The 22,865-nt window shown below is 43.4% G+C and overlaps 1 protein-coding gene across 3 annotated transcripts in view; it reads left to right on the top strand.

The window, feature by feature from the left end:
* The first annotated feature begins 13,127 nt into the window (after positions 1 to 13,127).
* The window catches only part of LOC135529088 (somatostatin receptor type 5-like), a 35,570-nt gene continuing 25,832 nt past the window's right edge, over positions 13,128 to 22,865 (top strand). For all 3 annotated transcript variants that reach the window (XR_010453651.1, XM_064957993.1, XM_064957994.1), the window contains exon 1: positions 13,128 to 13,655. The gene's annotated coding sequence lies outside the window, so the exon portion shown is untranslated. The remainder of the gene's footprint in view (positions 13,656 to 22,865) is intronic.

Here is a 22,865-nt window from a genome sequence, read left to right as displayed (position 1 = left end):
CAGTTGCTTCCTTCATGTTTAATCAGTCAGCTCTTTGTCTTTGGGTATAGAGCTTAGAGGTTGGTGCAGCACTATGGAAGCCTGCAAGGTTAGAGAAAAACAATCCTCATCTACTCTTAGAAAAAAAGGTTCCAAAAGGGTTCTTCGGTTATCTTCACAGGAGAACCTTTTTTGGTTCCAGGTAGAACCTTTCTGGGTTCCATGTAGAAACCCTTCACAGAGGGTTCTACCTGGAACCAATAAGGGTTCTTCAAAGGGTTGTGCAATGGGGACAGCCAAAGAACTCTTTTAGGTTCTACAGTCGTGGCCAAAAGTTTTGAGAATGACACAAATATTCATTTTCACAGTCTGCTGCATCAGTTTGTATGATGGCAATTTGCATATACTCCATAATGTTATGAAGAGTGATCAGATGAATTGCAATTAATTGCAAAGTCCCTCTTTGCCATGCAAATGAACTGAATCCCCAAAAAAACGTTTCCGCTGCATTTCAGCAGTGCCACAAAAGGACCAGCTGACATCAAGTCAGTGATTTTCTCGTTAACACAGGTGTGAGTGTTGACGAAGACAAGGCTGGAGATCACTCCGTCATGCTGATTGAGTTCGAACAACAGATTGGAAGCTTCAAAATGAGTGTGGTGCTTGGAATCATTGTTCTTCCTCTGTCAACCATGGTTGCCTGCAAGGAAACATGTTCCGTCATCATTGTTTTGCACAAAAGGGCTTCACAGGCAAGGATATTGCTACCAGTAAGATTGCACCTAAATCAACCATTTATCAGATCATCAAGAACTTCAAGAAGAGCGATTCAATTGTTGTGAAGAAGGCTTCAGGGCACGTCCAGCAAGAGCCAGGATCGTCTCCTAAAGTTGATTCAGCTGCGGGATCGGAGCACCACCACTACAGAGCTTGCTCAGGAATGGCAGCAGGCAGGTGTGAGTGCATCTGCACGCACAGTGAGGCGAAGACTTTTGCAGCAAAGAAGCCACTTCTCTCCAGGAAAAACATCAGGGACAGACTGATATTCTGTAAAAGGTACAGGGATTGGACTGCTGAAGACTGGTGTAAAGTAATTTTCTCTGATGAATCTCCTTTTCCAATTGTTTGGGGCATCCGGAAAAAAGCTTGTCCGGAGAAGACAAGGTGAGCGCTACCATCAGTCCTGTGTCATGCCAACAGTAAAGCATCCTGAGACCATTCATGTGTGTGGTTGTTTCCCAGCCAAGGGAGTGGGCTCACTCACAGTTTTGCCGAAGAACACAGCCATGAATAAAGAATGGTACCACCACATCCTCTGAGAGCAACTTCTCCCAACAATCCAGGAACAGTTTGGTGATGAACAATGCCTTTTCCAGCATGATTGAGCACATTGCCATAAGGCAAAAGTGATAACTAAGTGGCTCGGAAAACAAAACATTGATATTTTGGGTCTATGGCAAGGAAACTCCACCGACCTAATCCCATTGAGAACTTGTGGTCAAACCTCAAGAGGTGGGTGGACAAACAAAACCCCACAATTTCTGACAAACTCCAAGCATTGATTATGCAAGAATGGGCAGCCATCATTCAGGATGTGGCCCAGAAGTTAATTAACAGCATGCCAGGGCAGATTGCAGAGGTCTTGAAAAAGAAGGGTCAACACAGCAAATATTGACTCTTTGCACTTCATGTAATTGTCAATTAAAGCCGTTGACACGTATGAACTGCTTGTAATTATACTTCACATTTCCGTAGCAACATCTGACAACAATATCTAAAGACACTGAAGCAGAAAACTTTGTGGAAATTAATATTTGTGTCATTCTCAAAAATTTGGCCATGACTGTAAATAGCACCTTTGTGTATTCTCTCTGGCAATTCAATTTATCCAATGAGTTTTTCACAGCTAATCTCCAACAACCGCTACCCAGCCCAGCTTCATCTTCATCCATAGGCGCTGGCATTGGACATGTATTCCTAATATGGACACCCATATCAGTGGATGTTTAGGAGGGCTTTGTCAATCAGAAAGAATGCAACTCATTTTCTGTCTTTATTTACTCCCTTCCCAGAGGAGTAGAGAGCCAGGACAGCACTGACCCTGCCCAAACCCTCTTCTTGTCCTCCTATCCTCGTCTCCTTTCCTAGTGGGTCCATTGTCGTCACTGGTCTGCTTCGTGCTCCAACCAATTGGCTGCTGTTTCTGTGAATAACAAGCACAGAGATGTATTATTGTTCTATCTTTCGTTCTTGCGTTCCAACTTGCAGACTGTCTGAAATTGAATAGAACACCAAATAGGCGTCTTACTTTTCCATATCAAATCCACCAACAGTAGCAAAGGAGAATACTATTATTTCTGTATCTGTATTCTTCAGAGTTATGACTAGTAGTGGAGGGCTTCACTGAACATCCATAAGCCAACGAAGATAGAAGACATTGGTTAAAATACTATTTGAAATCCGTTCAAATACTATAGCTGTGCTTGATTGAACTTGACTGGAGCAATATAATAGTCTCAAAATTGTAAGTAGTATTTGAACCCAGGTCTGGAAGATCGTATCTGTTCTGAGTTTCTGCTGTGTGTTTATTGGTCACAGAGGGATTAGACTAGCCTTGTAATTACCAGACTGATTACCGCTGGGTAGGGGAAAGCCATGTAAGTTCACGAGACCAGGCGGCTTGCGAGGCTGGGATTAGACAACATGGCTGAGAGAACACAGTTGATCAGGGGGAACCAGGAAGGACAGAGCTCAGAGGACAGATTGCAGGAACAGAATGTTGTGATGAAGAGAGGAAGGCTAGGGGAGAACAGCTGATAGTGATGTGGCACACTTTGAAACAAAGATGATAAACTGCTATTTTACAGCATCTGGTGAATGGAGAGGAAAGTGGGTGTTGTGGAAGCAATATTACACAGAGATAGATAGAGAGGGAGAATGACAGAGAGAAGGAAACAGACAGAGAGAGAAGGGCAAAGAAAAAGAAACCCAGAGATAGGGAGATAACCATTATAGAAAGAGAAAAATGGAAGACAGAGAAAACAATGGGAGAGAGAGGGAGAGAGCGAGAGGGAAAGAGCAAAATAAAGAGATATGATTAAAGGTACTACGTGTAACAATGTAACACACAAACTGTCTCTATTGTCAAATTGACTGGGGCCAGCAAATATCTTGTTGTCAAATTGACTGGGGCCAGCAAATCGCTTGTTGTCAAATTGACTGGGGCCAGCAAATCTCTTGTGGTCAAATTGACTGGAGCCAGCAAATCTCTTGTTGTCAAATTGACTGGGGCCAGCAAATCTCTTGTGGTCAAATTGACTGGAGCCAGCAAATCTCTTGTTGTCAAATTGACTGGGGCCAGCAAATCTCTTGTTGTCAAATTGACTGGGGCCAGCAAATCTCTTGTTTTCAAATTGACTGGGGCCAGCAAATCTCTTGTGGTCAAAGTGACTGGGGCCAGCAAATATCTTGTTGTCAAATTCACTGGGGCCAGCAAATCTCTTGTTGTCAAATTGACTGGGGCCAGCAAATCTCTTGTTGTCAAATTGAATGGGGCCAGCAAATCTCTTGTTGTCAAATTGACTGGGGCCAGCAAATCTCTTGTTGTCAAATTGACTTGGGCCAGCAAATCTCTTGTGGTCAAAGTGACTGGGGCCAGCAAATATCTTGTTGTCAAATTGACTGGGGCCAGCAAATCTCTTGTTGTCAAATTGACTGGGGCCAGCAAATCTCTTGTTTTCAAATTGACATGGGCCAGCAAATCTCTTGTGGTCAAAGTGACTGGGGCCAGCAAATATCTTGTTGTCAAATTGACTGGGGCCAGCAAATAGCTTGTTGTCAAAGTGACTGGAGCCAGCAAATCTCTTGTTGTCAAATTGACTGGGGCCAGCAAATCTCTTGTTGTCAAATTGACTGGGGCCAGCAAATCTCTTGTTTTCAAATTGACTTGGGCCAGCAAATCTCTTGTGGTTCAAGTGACTGGGGCCAGCAAATATCTTGTTGTCAAATTGACTGGGGCCAGCAAATAGCTTGTTGTCAAAGTGACTGGAGCCAGCAAATCTCTTGTTGTCAAATTGACTGGGGCCAGCAAATCTCTTGTTGTCAAATTGACTGGGGCCAGCAAATCTCTTGTTTTCAAATTGACTTGGGCCAGCAAATCTCTTGTGGTTCAAGTGACTGGGGCCAGCAAATATCTTGTTGTCAAATTGACTGGGGCCAGCAAATAGCTTGTTGTCAAAGTGACTGGGGCCAGCAAATCTCTTGTTGTCAAATTGACTGGTCCGTTGTTGATTGAACTCATAGCTTCTTTAAGTTCGGACAGGTCACCATACTCTCATCTCTTTGAGTGACGCATGTTCAGAGAGTGGACATAGACAATGTCGTCACACTAAGTCAAGCGACCTGCCATGCGTCATAGGAGTCATCAACCCCAGAGGTCTTTCCTCACCCTGCCAACGGGCTTTAGAATAGTGCTATTTCTCTGTCTTTTTATGGAGTTTTTAGCTCTACCCCTCCTTCCCTGCCTCTGTCCTCTATGTCTCTTCCTCTATTTTGTTTTTTGCTCCCTCTCTCCTTACATTCCTCCCTCTCCTCTCCTTGTCTCTAGGGAGCCATCAATTCAGATGCTGTTGAACACTTCTCCATCTCCATCTCTCTTTCAATTCAATTTAATTTCATTGCCAAAGCAAGTGAAATAAACAAGAATTCAAACTGAGAAGAAACAAATTTAACAACATCAACAAAAAACTATTAACAGTGAACATTGCAGTCAAAAAAGGTTTAAAAAAGATAGACATTTCAAGTGTAATATCATCAGTTATGTACAGTATTTTAGCAATGTGCAAATAGTTGTAGTATGAATAGTAGTACAAATAGTACTACAAATACCACCAATACTTATAAACAGATAAATATTGGTGATATTTACAATGTTGTTTGTACTCCACTTGTTGCCCTTTTCCCATGGCAACAAGCCACACATCTTGCCACTGTGATTGCACATGGTGGTATTTTGCCAGATGTGGGAGTTTATCAACGCTGGATTTGTTTTCAAATTCCTTGTGGGTCTGTGAAATCTGTGGGAAGTATGTGTCTATAATGTGGTCATACATTGGCAGGAGGTCAGGAAGTACCGCTCAGTTTCCACCTAATTTTGTGGACAGTGGAGTCATATCCTGTCTCTCTTGAGAGCCAGGTCTGCCTATGGCGACGTCTCTCAATAGCAAGGCTATGCTCACTGAGTCTGTACATAGTCAATGATTTTCTTAATTTGTGGTCAGTCACAGTGGTCAGATATTTTGCCACTGTGTAGACACTGCTCAGGGTCAAATAGCATTCCAATTTGTTTGGCTGATTCTTTCCAGTGTGTCGTTTAGTTATTTTTTTGCCTTCTCACAGTTTGGTTGGGTCTGTTTGTGTTTGTGAACAGAGCCCCAGAACCAGCTGGCTGAGGGGACTCTAGGTTCATCTCTCTGTAGGTGAGGGCTTTGTGGTGGAATGTGTGGACATTGCTTCCTTTTAGGAGGTTGTAGAGTTGAACAGGTCTTTTCTGGATGCTGATAACTAGCAGGTATAGTCATCATTCTGCTCTGCATACATTGTTTGGGGTTTTGCGTTGAACACAAAGTATATTTTGTCTGAATTCTGCATGCTGATTCTCAATTGGGTTTTTGTCCCATTTTGTTCATTCTTGGTTGGTGAGTGGACCCAGACAATCTTTGTGTGCTCTAGGGCAATAGTCTCTCTCTCTCTATCTCTCTATGTGTCTCTCACAGAGAGCGTCAAGAGATTTATTTCAAATATATCAAGAGATTTCCTTTGCCCACGAACACAACACAGAGGAGTTACTTCAGCCTCAACTTACCCAGGAAAACTGTCTATTGCTCTAAATCAGGTCCCAGAGAGAGAGAGAGAGAGAGAGAGAAAACTGTGTTCACAATCTGTCCTGCCTACTACATACTGTATACTAATTGTACTACATACTATTTAGAACGTACTGTTTAGTAAAAACAAATGAAGTAAGCAACACATATTACCACACTAGGCTCATACATACTGAGAATGCATCATCTAATGGGCAATTACGTTGATTCCCAGCATTAGTTCATTTTAGAACAGTGCATCCACTTATCTGATTATCAGCTTTAGTCAAACCCGTGGGTCTGGAAAGATCATTCTCTTCTTCAATAGTGTGCAGCAAATTCTACTAGATGAACAACCGAAATGAGTATGACATCCTGGCATTTAAAGCAAACCCAATTGTAAAAAATGTGCATACTGAAAATGCCTACTATTTATAACACAGGTATTTGGGACACGGTCAGAGCGAGGGAGAGGGAGGGAGAGAGAACCAGAGCGAGCCCGTCTCAGGGCTACTGGAGGCTGCCCCGGGTCACTGGGTAATCTCATGGTGGTTAGCGGCCCGTCTCAGGGCTACTGGAGGCTGCCCCGGGTCACTGCGTAATCTCATGGTGGTTAGCGGCCCGTCTCAGGGCTACTGGAGGCTGCCCCGGGTCACTGGGTAATCTCATGGTGGTTAGCGGCCCGTCTCAGGGCTACAGGAGGCTGCCCCGGGTCACTGGGTAATCTCATGGTGGTTAGCGTCCCGTCTCAGGGCTACTGGAGGCTGCCCCGGGGCACTGGGTAATCTCATGGTGGTTAGCGGCCCGTCTCAGGGCTACTGGAGGCTGCCCCGGGGCACTGGGTAATCTCATGGGGGTTTGCGGCCCGTCTCAGGGCTACAGGAGGCTGCCCCGGGTCACTGGGTAATCTCATGGTGGTTAGCGGCCCGTCTCAGGGCTACTGGAGGCTGCCCCGGGTCACAGGGTAATCTCATGGTGGTTAGCGGCCCGTCTCAGGGCTACTGGAGGCTGCCCCGGGTCACTGGGTAATCTCATGGTGGTTAGCGGCCCGTCTCAGGGCTACTGGAGGCTCACCCTCAGCCCTCTTTCATCCCCCTTTCCTCCCTCTCTCTCGCCCTCCCTCAGCCCTCTTCATTCCCCTTTCCTCCCTCTCTCTCGCCCTCAGCCCTCTTTCATCCCCCTTTCCTCCCTCTCTTTCACCCTCCCTCAGCCCTCTTCATCCCCCTTTCCTCCCTCTCTCTCGCTCTCCCTTAGCTCTCTTCATCCCCCTTTCCTCCCTCCCTCTCTCCCTCCCTCAGCCCTCCTCATCCCCCTTTCCTCCCTCTCACTCACCCTCAGCCCTCTTTCATCCCCCTTTCCTCCCTCTCTCTCACCCTCCCTCAGCCCTCTTCATCCCCCTTTCCTCCCTCTCTCTCGCCCTCCCTCAGCCCTCTTCATCCCCCTTTCCTCCCTCTCTCTCGCCCTCCCTCAGCCCTCTTCATCCCCTTTCCTCCCTCTCTCTCGCCCTCCCTCAGCCCTCTTTATCCCCCTTTCCTCCCTCTCTTTCACCTTCCCTCAGCCCTCTTTATCCCCCTTTCCTCCCTCTCTCTCGCCCTCCCTCAGCCCTCTTCATCCCCCTTTCCTCCCTCTCTCTCGCCCCTACTGTATTATGTCCATGTATTATGCCCCACCCTGCAATGCAATATCTTCCTTTCTTTCTTTCTTTAATTCTGTCTGTCTCTATCTTTCTCTCACTCTCCCTCTCTGACCCATTTCAGTTGAAGGCATTCAGTTGTACAACTGACTAGGTAGCCCCCTATCTCTCTCTTTCTCTCTCTCTCTCTCTTTCTCTCAGTTTCAATTCAATTTCAATATAAGGGGCTTTATTGGCATGGGAAATATATGTTTACATTGCCAAAGCAAGTGAAATAGATAATAAACAAAAGTGAAATAAACAATAAAATTAACCTTAAACATTACACTCACAAAAGTTCCAAAATAATAAAGATAATTCAAATGTCATATTATATCTATATACAGTGTTGTAATGATGTGCAAAATTTACACCATTTCAAATACAACCTATATTTATGTTTATTTATTTTCCCTTGTGTAATTTAACTATTTAGTAGTTAAAGTACAAAAGGGAAAATAAATAAACATAAATATGCATTGAATTTACAATGGTGTTTGTTCTTCACTTGTTGCTCTTTTCTTGTGGCAACAGGTCACAAAACGTGCTGCTGTGATTGCACCCAATAGATTGTGAGTTTTTCTCGCTCTCTCGCCCTCTCTCTCTATCTCTCTCTGTCTCTCTCTCTGTCTCTCTCTCTGTCTCTCTCTCTGTCTCTCTCTCTGTCTCTCGCCCTCTCTCTCACTCTCTCTATCTCTCTCTGTCTCTCTCTGTCTCTCTCTCTGTCTCTCTCTCTGTCTCTCACCCTCTCTATCTCTCTGTCTCTCTGTCTCTCTCTCTGTCTCTCTCTCTTTCTCCCTAACCCTCTCTCTCTCTGTCTCTCTCTCTGTCTCTCTCTCTCTCTCTCTCTCTGTCTCTCTCTCTGTCTCTCTCTCTGTCTCTCTCTGTCTCTCTCTCTCTGTCTCTCTCTCTGTCTCTCTCTCACTGTCTGCTTTGTGATATTTTTAAAGTTGAAAGTCAAACACTGCAGCTGCCACAGGATTACAAAGGATACTTTACATGTCATCATATAGTTGGCTGTGTTTGACCCAGGCCATTGCATTGTTATTTGGCTGTGTATGACCCAGGCCATTGCATTGGTATTTGGCTGTGTATGACCCAGGCGATTGCATTGGTATTTGGCTGTGTATGACCCAGAACATTGCATTGGTATTTGGCTGTGTATGACCCAGGCCATTGCATTGGTATTTGGCTGTGTTTGACCCAGGCCATTGCATTGGTATTTGGCTGTGTATGACCCAGGCCATTGCATTGGTATTTGGCTGTGTATGACCCAGGCCATTGCATTGGTATTTGGCTGTGTATGACCCAGGCCATTGCATTGGTATTTGGCTGTGTATGACCCAGGCCATTGCATTGGTATTTGGCTGTGTATGACCCAGGCCGTTGCATTGGTATTTGGCTGTGTATGACCCAGGCCATTGCATTGGTATTTGGCTGTGTATGACCCAGGCCGTTGCATTGGTATTTGGCTGTGTAGGACCCAGGCCATTGCATTGGTATTTGGCTGTGTATGACCCAGGCCGTTGCATTGGTATTTGGCTGTGTATGACCCAGGCCGTTGCATTGGTATTTGGCTGTGTATGACCCAGGCCGTTGCATTGGTATTTGGCTGTGTATGACCCAGGCCATTGCATTGCTATTTGGCTGTGTATGACCCAGGCCATTGCATTGGTATTTGGCTGTGTATGACCCAGGCCATTGCATTGGTATTTGGCTGTGTATGACCCAGGCCGTTGCATTGGTATTTGGCTGCGTTTGCACAGGCAGCCCAAAACTGGTCTTTTGTCCAATCACATCAGATCTTTTCACATCAGCTCTTTCTCAGAGTTGATCTGATTGGTCAAAAGACCAATTAATGACAAATGTACCAGATTTGGGCTGCCCGTCTAAATGCAGCCTTACTTTCTCTCTTTTTCTCTCTGTTTCCTATATACGCTGAGTGCACAAAACATTTGGAACACATTCCTAATATTGAGTTACACCCCCTTTCACCCTCAGAACAGCCTCAATTCATCGGGGCATAGACTCTACAAGGTGTCCAAAGCGTTCCACAGGGATGCTGCCCCTTGTTGACGCCAATGTTTCCCACAGTTCTATCAATTTGTCTGAAAGTCCTTTGGGTAGTGGACCGTTCTTGATACACACGGGAAACTGTTGAGCGTGAAAACTCAGCAGCGTTGCAGTTCTTGAGAAACCGGTGCACCTGGCATCTACTACCATACCCTGTTCAAAGACACTACAGTGTTTTTTCTTGTCCATTCAACCTCTGAATGGCACACATACAGTACACAATCCATGTCTCACTTAAAAACCCTTCTTTAACCTGGCCAGTCATGGAAAGAGCAGGCGTTCCTAAGGTTTTGTACACTTGGTGTAGTCTTCCATATAATAAAAATAACCCAAGGGCATACTAAACAATAACACAAGGCAATGTTAAAACACAAAAACACATCCCAGTAGTATAGGCAGGAAGTTGAGGGATGAGTCAAATATATAAACCGGTTTCTCATGGTCCTGTTCTTGCCAAATCCAGACATATGAACATAATCAGTAGAACTTTGGCCACATGGGATTGATAGATAGGCAATACTTAAACAGTGATGGAGGGTACAGGTCAATCCCAGTCCTCTGAGAGAAGAAGAAGAGGGAGAAGGAATAAAGGAGGAGGAGGAGCTGGAAAAGAACATTCTATTATGTTTTGTTTTGGAGTTCCTTGAAATTGCTGTTGTTTTGTATTAAAGTAAAATGTTAGAAAGAAAGGATAATCTCACATTTATGTGCTATGGTTTTGTGTTTTGCATTGTGTGTGTTTTGCGTTTCTGTTGTATATTTTCTGTTGTTGTTGGTGACTGTCATGCATTAATATTATAGAAGTAAAATCTTTGAAAAGAAGGATAATCAGATTTATATCCTATGCCCATAAAAATGAGTGCCTGAGTGCCAGTCTGTTTGTGCTATCATGCCAACTCATTGTCACTTAATGGCTGCATTTACACAGGCAGCCTAATTCTGATCTCTTTTCCACTAATTGGTCTTTTGACCAGTCACATCAAATCTTTTCACTTCAGATCTTTTTCAGAGCTGATCTTATTGGTCAAAAGACCAATTAGTGAAAATAAGATCAGAATTGGGAGGCCTATGTGAAAGCAGCCATTAAGTCAATTATTGACCAGTTTTTCATGGTACTCTTCCTGACATTTCCATTGTTGGTTCACCACAGAGGTTTGAAGTAAATCCAGACATATGAACATAATCAGTAAAACTTTGGCCGCAAGGGGCCACAAGCATAAATCAACTGATGGGGGCTGTAGGTCAGTGTTTCCCAATCCTGGTTCCAGCCATGAGGATCTTAAGGGGGGAAGATTTTTGTTTTTAGTATAGCACTAACACATTGAAACAAGTAATCAACTCATCATAAAGCCTTTTATCATTTCATAAAAGGTTGTGTTGGTGATAGGGCAAAAACAGGACCAGAGTTTGTAATTTGAGAAACAACTGGTGCATGTGCTTTATAAGGATTTCAACTTGTATGTGACTTGTCTAGGCCCTACTGCAACAGAGTCAGTAGTGGTCATACCAAGAGGGATCATCTGTGGTTGTGGTTATTTCCCCTGGAAGGACTGACATTCTGTATGTCTTCCAGGGGAAACTTGATAGGTTTCTGTGTATCTGGATCCCCGTGGTTTGGTATATGGGAGAGGATGCAGTGTTGAGAGGGGTTGGCTCGCCCGTAAGAGAAGAAGAGGGAAGGAAAGGAAGAAAGAGTGATGGGTTGGAACATAGTGACTATGCTTGGATTTTTCTTCTTCTTTTTCTAGTATGTTTTTGGAGTTCCTTGACATCGTTGCTGTTGTGTTGTACATTGTGTTGTGTTGTACATTGTGCCTGTGTTGTATGTTTTCTGTTGTTGTTGGTGACTGTCAGGTGTTTTAAATTATAAAAGTAAAATCTTTGAAAGGAAGGATAATCTCACATTCATGTGTAAAAAAGTCATACAAATTTAGCATGAGTGTCAATCTGTTTGTTTCCGTCATGACAACTCCTTATCACTCGTTATCATGACAAACACGTTTGGCTTGACAATGAGCAATGGGGTTGGCACCAGGCTAATGCCCACATACCACCCTGACAATGATCTCTACTTAGTCCACAAGGGTGTGATAGAGGGCCATAATCAATCATCTAATGCAGGGTATGAGTCAGTGTTTCCCAATCCTGGTCGTGTGACCCTATGGGGTGGATATTTCTGCTTTTGCCCTAGAACTAACACATTTTATTAACTTGGTTCAACTCATCATCAAGCCTGATAATTTCAATCAGGTGTGTTGGTGACAGGGAAAAAAATATCATTTTGGGTTCCCAGGAAAATAAAGTGTAATTTGGGAAACAATTATGTCAGGATTCAATGTAGCATCCTTCCACTTACTAGTCCAACGCTCTAAACACTACCTGTCACCCCATGTATGTGCTTAAAGGGTATTCAGACATGTTTGGCTTGACAAGCACACACACATAACTTGGACCAGGCTAATAGAAATGACTGGAATACATGTCCATGCAATATTGTATGTCTCAAACAAGATGAAAAGACCCCATGCTGGTAGAGGAATCAATTTTCTATGATCTTAGTTCATTAGTGTCCGACACCCAAACCATACAACCATTCATCTGTCAACATAAAACAACGTGAAAGCATTCCAAGCCAGAAATCACAGCCGTGGGTTTATCCTATGGGGAGAAAGTCTCAGATAATGAACTCTGTATTAGGAATATAGCCAATATAGTGATATAAACATCTTCCCTCTCAAATTAATGTCTTGAACCATACATCAATCCAAGTGTAGAATCTATTTTTTTTATAGAATCCTGGATAGTCCTAGCCTAATTAAAAAACATATACATTTTAACAAAAGATTTAAAATAAAAAAAGGAAAGACTGATATTTGGAAAGGTGTAAATAAAGTTCATGATGCTAAAAACAGCTGCTGTGCAAAGATTTCATCAGTCAGCTTGGTCTCATATAATGGACGTAACATAGTAATCGAAGATCAGAGTAACTCAATTTGTATGATATGTTACATTTGGAATAGTGAAGTATATAACACGAATGTCTAGCACCCCGAAGGTTGCGTGTTCGAATCTCATCATGGATTTTGCACTTTAGGTAATTAGCAACTTACTAATGAACTACTTGCTACTTTACAACTACTTAGCACTACTTAGCTAACCCTTCCTCTAACCATAACACTTCAACCTAATGCCTAACCTTAACCCTAACCTTAACCACCTAGCTAACGTTAGCAACAACAAATTGGAATTCGTAACATATCATACGCATTGCAAATTCACAACATATTGTACGAATTGCAATTCTTAACATATCATTCGAATTGTAATTCATAACATATCATACGAAATTGATAGATATCCACAAATGTATAAATACCATACCAAATGTTACATATCATTCTTATTTGAACATCCATGATTGTCCTTTACTATGTTACGTCTAACCCTGAGTCCAGGTTGCATCAGTCCTATTGCCTTAGCTTGTGCAACAGGTGAGTACTGTATGTATGGCTTTATGGTGGATCAGTAGCTATTGGTGAGAGACCTGCTCAGAAGCATAGTGACGTTGTCGCGCTATTGTGATATATAAATACCAGCGCAGCAGCCAGCCTCCCTCTCCAAAAGGACTAGCCGAAAAGCTCCAGATGAATTAACTGCATTCCCACCTTCAAATGAATTCTGCACCCTGCAGAGCTGGAGCTTGCTGTTTTACTTTGCTAACAGTAAACTACACATTCATCTCAATCAAACAAGATACTTTGATTTGATAAGAAATGTATCTTAGTTTACATAACAATAATGATTAGATTGTGGGCGTTTTGAGATCAGCAAAGATGCAAAAACGGATTATTGAGTGTGTGCTGCTCCCGCTTGGAATTGAGACGAGGACTTGTTGACTTGATCGTTGTGTAATATAGTCAACTTCTTCAAAACATTTCGTTGCTTTGATACAAGTCTTTAACAGCACCACGCCGATAAAGGCGTGCGTCTGAAGTGGAAAAGATATGGAAATGCGCACTGCGGGAATGGCTAAACTCGGACGTGCCATGGACAGTGTATGAAACGCTCAGGTAAGTTTTTCAATAGAAATGAATAAAGCGAGCAAATATGTTAGTTTTTCCATGGGAATTATTAAAACAAGATTAAAGTTACATTGTTTAATATGTCCCTAAGCAATGTAATATTAGGTTTGAAGGATTGGTGTGCTTGGTGAAAACAAGACTACTCTAACACTTACAGAGGAGCTACTGTACACCTGGATGGCGCGTACCCAAACTGTGAACAGGACGTTAGTGCAGTAATTTTACACGCTACACCAGAGAGGGAAACAGATGCGTGGGTGGAAGCAGAATCAGTAGTACTAGATCTCTTCTGCAAGGAATCTCTTGATTTGGGGTCCAATGTGTGTATATGACGAAAACCATATTTCTCATTACATCAAAAATAAGTTGAGTAAAAATTCTACAACCTTCTGCAGTCAATTCATTAACCTCATTCATTAATCAACAATTGAACAGTTGCTGGCTAGCTGCAGTGGTGGCCTGCCCATTTGGGCGTTAGAGGCAGAACCCTCATTGGACAAATTGTAAAAAAAATAAAATAATATATAATATATATATATATATATATTATATAATTCATGATTATGTTTTAAATGTTTCATAAAAGTGTGGCAAATGTGTACATTTTCCTGTTTAAAAAATATACTGTTCAAAACAAGTGGTGCAGTCACTTACTACTCTGCCCCTCATTGACTCAGCAGCAGCAGCAGCTCCGTGGGCACATAGGCCGTGCGAACATTGCTTGGATTGTTTTGCCACCTATTTGATATGAGGGAGAACTGCCCCAATGAAATCACACAATTTTATAGCACTAAATAAATGGACCACCCTGGAGCGCTCAAATGTTCACTCAGTCAGAACCTCCGGGTCTGCTCTAGTCTTCCTCCCAATGAGTCTCTCGTACCAGACAGCTTACTTCTGCTTGAGACTAGATCTGCTCTATCAGGTACAGATGATGCTAAAGCAAAAAGCTAATTGTATTTAACTTGTAAATAATCACAACAGTCATGGAAGCCTGGGGCCTGATCAACCGTACATCTACATCCAACAAGAGTGGAAGGACAGAGGGATACACTAGCTAGAACCTTCTCATCGCAGATCTGGTTGGGCAAAAAAGCATGACTGTGGCTGGTCAATTGTATTGTTTTCCCCATGGTGTTTATCAGGCGACATGTTGTGTTGACTTACACAGCGTAAATCTGTGTTTATCACAAAGCATGATCAAATTAATTAGCTTGTTATAGTAACTTTGAGAAACATTGTGAAATAGTTTGGTAGTGTCATGACACAAGGTGAGACACAGGAGGCAGATGGTTGGAGTCTTACAATGTTTATTAATCTAAAAGGAGTAGGCAAGACAGTAGGCAAGACAATGGTCATGGACAGGCAAAAGGTCAAAACCAGATCAGAGTCCAGGAGGTACAGAGTGGCAGACAGGCTTGTGGTCAAAGTCCAGGAACAGGCAAGGGTCAAAAACAGGAGGACTAGAAAAAGGAGAAATGCAAAAAGCAGGAGAACAGGAAAAACGCTGGTTGACTTGGAAACATTCAAGACGAACTGGCACAGAGACACAGGAAACACAGGGATAAATACAGTGGGGAAAATCAGCGGCACCTGGAAGGGGTGGAGACAATCACAAGGACAGGTGAAACAGATCAGGGCATGACAGGTAGATTTTTGGGTCAATTGAACCCTTTATCTACCTTTGATAAGCAGATAGCTAGCTATAGCTAGCTGGTAGCTTGTTAGCTAGTTAGCTCCCATGCCAATTTCAAGTCTTTCTAAACTAATATCTGACTAACTCGGAAATAGGAAGTTATTTCAGAATGAAAGTTAACTTGCTAGCACATCATGCTTTGTGACATTATGTTAGCCATCCCCAGTTAGATAATGTCTTTTCACTTATAGCATCTGCATGCTTGTTGCATTCTCCCTGGGGCACTTGTTCATTTGTGAGCTGGCTGCTCATTCTAAATAGAACACCACCCCTGGGTTTCAACCAATCACAGCCGCCACTGGCTAGCTGTCTGTACTTTGTAGGCCAGAACAAATGCACATCAATTGATTTTGTTGACAAAACATACCTGGTTCTCCGAGGACGGTTACTACAGCATTCCATGCTTTTTCTTTGGACAAAGCGTCCTTGTATTTGGGGTTGCTGGGTTCGTACAGCAAAGGGTGCTTCTCAACTTCGATGATCAAACGGGTGGCATCCATTTTGCCAACTTTGTCGGTCAAATCAGAATAACTTCTAAGGAGGGTTGGGGGAGGGTCTACTCTACAGCATCCTCTGCCTCAAAAGATAGAGGTAGACCATCAGCTCTGCAACTGCCTTTCGGTTCATCAGCTGGTTTGAATGTTTAAATGTTTCTAATACACCTATTGCTACTATACATATAACCTACCTCCAGTTATGAACTAGGAAGACAACAATCAATCAAATGTATTTATAAAGCCCTTCTTACATCAGCTGATGTCACAAAGTGCTGTACAGAAACCGAGCTTAAAACCCCAAACAGCAAGCAATGCAGGTGTAGAAGCACCTAAAACTACAGTTTTATTTTTCATACAGGTAGCCTTCTACTATTGTCACGTCCGTCATATAGAGGAGACCAAGGCACAGCATGATGGGAATACATTCTTCTTTAAATGAAGGAAGAACACTTAACAAACTATACAAAACGCTATGCACAACAAATGTCGACACAGGCAACTATACATAGACATAACGACACAGGCAACTATCCAAGGAATATGGCGACCTAAATATGGTCCCCAATCAGAGACAACGATAAACAGCTGCCTCTGATTGAGAACCAATCTAGGCCACCATAGACATATATACAGACCAGAAAACCCCATAAACATACAAAAACCCAGAGACAATACAAAAACTACACAAACCACCCTTGTCACACCCTGACCTAACCAAATAATATAGAAAACAAAGAGAACTAAGGTCAGTGCGTGACAACTATTGTGTTGATGTAACCTACTACTATTATTCATGTTTCTATTACATTTTCACTATGAAGCTGAGTGAATATGTTTTTTACGTGTCAAAAAACGGTTTAGGCACTTTGTATGGTGTTTACGCATGTGGAGCCGAGAAAAATAGGCTCCAAACCTAATTTTAGGTTGCTGCTACAGCAGCTGCACAACACCTAGGCTTTATGCACGTGCTGATACAGTAAGTAACATTGACTACAGAATGACTCTTATCAACTCCGTATCAAGCAAGTCTCACGGAAATCCACGCGTGGCCTAGCTAGGCCGTTACATACTCTTATTATTATTAGTGTGCTTGCTGAAGGCAAGACCACTCTAGATCTCTTACGTAATAATATGAATCATATTTTGGGTGGCATAAATGAACGTGGGCTTGAATGAGAACAATTGTAATACATTTGTAGGTATTCAACCTTGTCCTACTCCTAAGCTAATTAAGCTACAAGAACTACTTTAAAATGTTCAGGCTATCCTAACTACACAATTCTATAAAACCTCCACATAAATAAATGTATTTGCATAAATTTGCATAACACTTAATGGATTCAATGCCAGCCATAAGAACAAAGTGGTGGACATTTTAAAAGCTACCGCTCTTTAACCATTTCAGCTACAAACATTAAAACAACTTTAAAAAATGTCAACATTTTATCAATTACAACTATTGACATTTGCATAAATTACCCATCTAAAATAGCAGTAACTCTTGATCCGCTCAAGCTAGAAACACCAAACCAACTTTTACATATTTAGGCAATCAATAAATCAATCAATCAATCTTTCAATCTAGCTACTTTTTCAACTGTAACCAGTCACTACGATTACTACTGCAGTCACTAGCACTACCATAAATACTTCCAGACAAGCTAGCAAGCACACACATATTCTTTAGGAAATGTACTTTTCTAGTATGTATGTGTTATTCTTTTCACATGGCTGAACCAACTTTATATGTATAATACAATTGTAAAATGTGAACAATTCAAAGCATTAACATTTTTTGCCTGCAGGCTTTTGCATTGATATGCAGCATTGCCTGTGTCTAGTTTTTTTATTAGTTCAATGACTGACTGTGAAACTATCTGACTTGACGTTAGGTATTTGCCCAGCGTCACTTACCATAGCATTTTACTGTGACTGAAGTCACCCGGAGATGAGCTGATTTATTGCCAGGACATCCATGTCCTTAAAGATAAGAATGTTCCAATGTGGTTAGCTAAAAATGTCATAAGATACTTCACAAGGCCATCATCTAGAGTTTCAAATGAACAGATATGCCACTTTTCCAGTTCGTTCTTGTTGCATGGCGCGTTGACAGGAATTAGAATTTGACTATAGAAAACCATGCCTTTGTTATGTGTGACATGACAATTGGAGAGAAAGAAGATTACACAGGCAGCCAAATTCTGATCTTTTGCCCAATTATTGTCAAAAGAGCTGATCTGATTGGTCAAAAGACCAATAAGCAGCTAAATATCCGAATTGGACTGCCTGTGTAAATGCAGCCAAAGAAGAGGTGTGGAAAGAATGTCACCATGCAGGTTTGCAGATAGTTACCACGTTTCCATCCAACCATTTTTCTGTGTAAAAGGTAAGTGGTATGTAGGAGGGCATTTTCATCGCCATGTGGATTTCCACAAGTGATCACATAACCTTTCACATGTGAAATCATGTGGTTTTGGAACACTTCATAAGTGATGATATTTCACATTAACCTTCACATGTGAATTAAAATGTTCACATAATGCACTGCAAGCAAAAAATGTGTCATTAGGATGTCCCTGGAACATCCTGAAATAGCCACAGTGTTTTCAACTTACAAATGTGACGTATATGATTACATTGTGTATGTATATTTATACAGTCATTATTAGTCAACATGTTCTCACCTGGGATTTGAACTCAGAACTTCTTAGTTCCCGGTATTCTGATTCTCCTGCTATGCCACCATGGCTGTATGAACTGAGTTCACCTGTACACTGAGTTCACTTCCGACACTTTGGACTTCAAAGTAAATCTCAGCATTGTATGAAGAAAAACTATTTGATTTATCATAGTGATTCAGGAGTAACGTTTAAACATAATAACATTAGACAACCATACAAAAAATATCTAATTGCTGAAATAAGTAAATAGAATCAATGATGAGAGAATAGTCAGATTAACTGATAACTAAAATAGCAGTGCAGATGGCACTCTTTTGCTAAGTGCAGAGATGTTTTATAGCTACTGAATCTGATGGGGCTTCTGAGAAGGTTACAGACTTTGTGGTGCAGCAGAAACATCAGCATACCCAGGTGGGGTCATATTGAAAAGTCACTACTACGTGATCTGCCAAATGTAATCATATTGTCAATGATACAAGATTTGTACACCATTTTAGCTGAACAGCATACCACTAACTTAAAACCTCCATTTCATTACTTCTCTTACAACAACAAAAAAATCACATGAAGAGAATAACATGTTTTCACTCATTTCAATTTTCACGTGAAAATTAAATGAGCATTTCACATGTGGAATTGCATTTTCACATGTCAAAAACTGTCACTTGAAAATCTAACTTGCACTTTAACGGGAAAAACTTTTAAAAGTTGTCACAGTTTTATGGTATGAAATTTTACATCCCCATGTTGTCACATTTATTTCACATGAGATCATGTTTTCAAATGTGTAGTTTCATGTTGTCACATGTTTCTTTTACATGTTATCACATGCTATCACATTAACTTCACATAAGATCACATATGAAATTGATATGGTTTTTCCTGTAAGGGTACTGCAGTCACTATCACTACTATTGTAACGGTTTTCATGCGGTGAAAGAGAGTCGGACCAAAATGCAGCGTGTAGATTGCAATCCATGTTTAATGAACAAACGTAAACACGAATAAATACAAATACTACAAAAACAAAGAACGTAATGAACGTAACGAAAACCGAAACAGCCTATACTTGTGTAAACTAACACAGAGACAGGAACAAGGACACTAAGGACAATCACCCACAAAACACACAAAGAATATGGCTGCCTAAATATGGATCCCAATCAGAGACAACGATAATCACCTGACTCTGATTGAGAACCGCCTCAGGCAGCCATAGACTAACTCTAGACATCCCACAAAACCCCAAGACAAAAACACACCACAATAACCCATGTCACAGCCTGGCCTGACCGAATAAATGAAGAATAAACATAATATATTTCGACCAGGGCGTGACAGAACCCCCCCCCTAAGGTACGGACTCCCGGACGCACATCAAAACAATAGGGAGGGTCCGGGTGGGCGTCTGTCCATGGTGGCGGCTCCGGCTCCGGCGCGGGACGTGGAACCCACTCTATAAATGTCTTAGTCCCTCCTCCTCGCGTCCTAGGATAGTCCACCTTCGCCGCCGACCATGGCCTAGTAGTCCTCACCCAGAACCCCACTGGACTGAGGGTCAGCTCGGGACTGAGGGGCAGCTCGGGACAGAGGGGCAGCTCGGGACAGAGGGGCAGCTCGGGACAGAGGGGCAGCTCGGGACAGAGGGGCAGCTCGGGACAGGGGCAGCTCAGCACTGAGGGGCAGCTCAGCACTGAGGGGAAGCTCGGGACTGAGAGGAAGCCCAGCACTGAGAGGAAGCCCAGCACTGAGAGGAAGCTCAGCAATGAGAGGAAGCTCAGCACTGAGAGGAAGCTCAGGCAGGTAGTTCCGGCAGATCCTGGCTGATAGGCAGATCTGGAAGAGTCTGGCAGACTGGCGGATCTGGAAGAGTCTGGCTGACTGGCGGATCTGGAAGAGTCTGGCTGACTGGCGGATCCGGCAGATCCTGGCTGACTGGCGGATCCGGCAGATCCTGGCTGACTGGCGGTTCCGGCAGATCCTGGCTGACTGGCGGTTCCGGCAGATCCTGGCTGACTGGCGGTTCCGGCAGATCCTGGCTGACTGGCGGTTCCGGCAGATCCTGGCTGACTGGCGGTTCTGGGCAGACTGGCGGCACTGGGCAGACTGGCGGCGCTGGGCAGACTGGCGGCGCTGGGCAGACTGGCGGCGCTGGGCAGACTGGCGGCGCTGGGCAGACTGGCGGCGCTGGGCAGACTGGTGGCACTGGCGGCGCTGGGCAGACTGGCGGCACTGGCGGCGCTGGGAAGACTGGCGGCACTGGCAGCGCTGGGCAGACTGGCGGCGCTGGGCAGACTGGCGGCACTGGCGGCACTGGCGGCGCTGGGCAGACTGGCGGCTCCTTGCAGACTGGCAGCTCTGGCTGCTTCATGCAGACTGGCCGCTCTGGCTGCTCCATACAGACTGGCAGCTCTGGTTGCTTCATGCAGACTGACAGCTCTGGCTGCTCCATGCAGGCTGGCAGCTCTGGCTGCTCCATGCACGCTGGCAGCTCTGGCTGCTCCATGCAGGCTGGCAGCTCTGGCTGCGCTGAACAGGCAGGAGACTCCAGCAGCGCAGGAGAGGAGGAAGGCTCTGGCTGCGCTGAACAGGCGAGGCGCACAGTAGGTCTGATGCGTGGTGCTGGCACTGGTGGTACTGGGCCGAGGACACGCACAGGAAGCCTGGTGCGGGGAGCTGCCACCGGAGGGCTGGGGTGTGGAGGTGGTACTGGGTAGACCGGACCGTGCAGGCGCACTGGAGCTCTTGAGCACCGAGCCTGCCCAACCTTACCTGGCTCGATGCCCACTCTAGCCCGGCCGATACGAGGAGCTGGAATATACCGCACCGAGCTATGCACCCACACTGGGGAAACCGTGCACACCACTGCATAACACGGTGCCTGCCCGGTCTCTCTAGCCCCCCGGTAAGCACAGGGAGTTTGCACAGGTCTCCTACCTGGCGTAGCCCTACTCCCTGTGAGGCCCTCCCCAAGACATTTTTGGGGCTGACTCTCGGGCTTCCTAGCCAACCGTGTTCCCTCATATCACTGGCTCCTCTCTCCGGCTGCCTCTGCTCTCCTCGCTGCCTCCAACTGTTCCCATGGAAGGCGATCCCTTCCCGCTAGGATCTCCTCCCATGTGTAGCAACCCTTGCCATCCAATATATCGTCCCATGTCCAATCCTCATTGCACCGCTGTTGCTGCCTTTCCTGTTTCTCCTGTGGCTCCTGCCTGTTGACACGCTGCTTGGTCCGTTTGTGGTGGGTGATTCTGTAACGGTTTTCATGCGTTGAAAGAGAGTCGGACCAAAATGCAGCGTGTAGATTGCGATCCATGTTTAATGAACAAACGTAAACACGAATAAATACAAATACTACAAAAACAAAGAACGTAATGAACGTAACGAAAACCGAAACAGCCTATACTTGTGTAAACTAACACAGAGACAGGAACAAGGACACTAAGGACAATCACCCACGAAACACACAAAGAATATGGCTGCCTAAATATGGTTCCCAATCAGAGACAACGATAATCACCTGACTCTGATTGAGAACCGCCTCAGGCAGCCATAGACTAACGCTAGACATCCCACAAAACCCCAAGACAAAAACACACCACAATAACCCATGTCACACCCTGGCCTGACCGAATAAATGAAGAATAAACATAATATATTTCGACCAGGGCGTGACAACAATAACGTTTTTCAAAACTATAAATACTTTAAGACAAGCTATCAAGCACACAAATGTTCTTTAGGAAATGTACTTTTGTAGTTTATCTATTTCTTCCACTCACTCTAGCACTTAAACCGCTTACACATTCAACACTAAACAACAGCCTACAACAGCCAACTTCGATTGCTTGAGATTTTTCCCCTTCTATTTATACCTTTTCTACTACAACATTTCTTAAGTGCATTTCACCAAATTCATTTCAATGGTAATACAAGTGCCTGTAACACTTTATTTTAAGGGTCCATAATGAACCATTTATAAGGCATTTAAAATACATTTGCTTACCATTTATTAATCATTACTCCCACATTTGTGAACGTTAGTAAGCTAATTGTTCACACGTTTATATATTTCCTTTAACATCCTGTGTTGTGTGCTTATTCTTTTACGAGGTACTACAGAATGTCTACCAATGGCATGCCCATCTGTTTTACACTGGTCACTCCTAACATTTATGGAAGATTTATATTCATAGCACTCACTTTAGATGAAAGAATGCAAAAATACTTCACTTGATTAGTAAATGGTTTATTCATGTGGGAGTAATGCTTTATAAATGGTGAACAAACAATTTATAAATGGCTAATAAATGGTTTATTACAG

The sequence above is a fragment of the Oncorhynchus masou genome, unplaced genomic scaffold (assembly GCF_036934945.1).
Source record: "Oncorhynchus masou masou isolate Uvic2021 unplaced genomic scaffold, UVic_Omas_1.1 unplaced_scaffold_1089, whole genome shotgun sequence".
NCBI lineage: Eukaryota > Metazoa > Chordata > Actinopteri > Salmoniformes > Salmonidae > Oncorhynchus > Oncorhynchus masou.
This window is presented reverse-complemented; position numbering and strand designations above follow the sequence as displayed.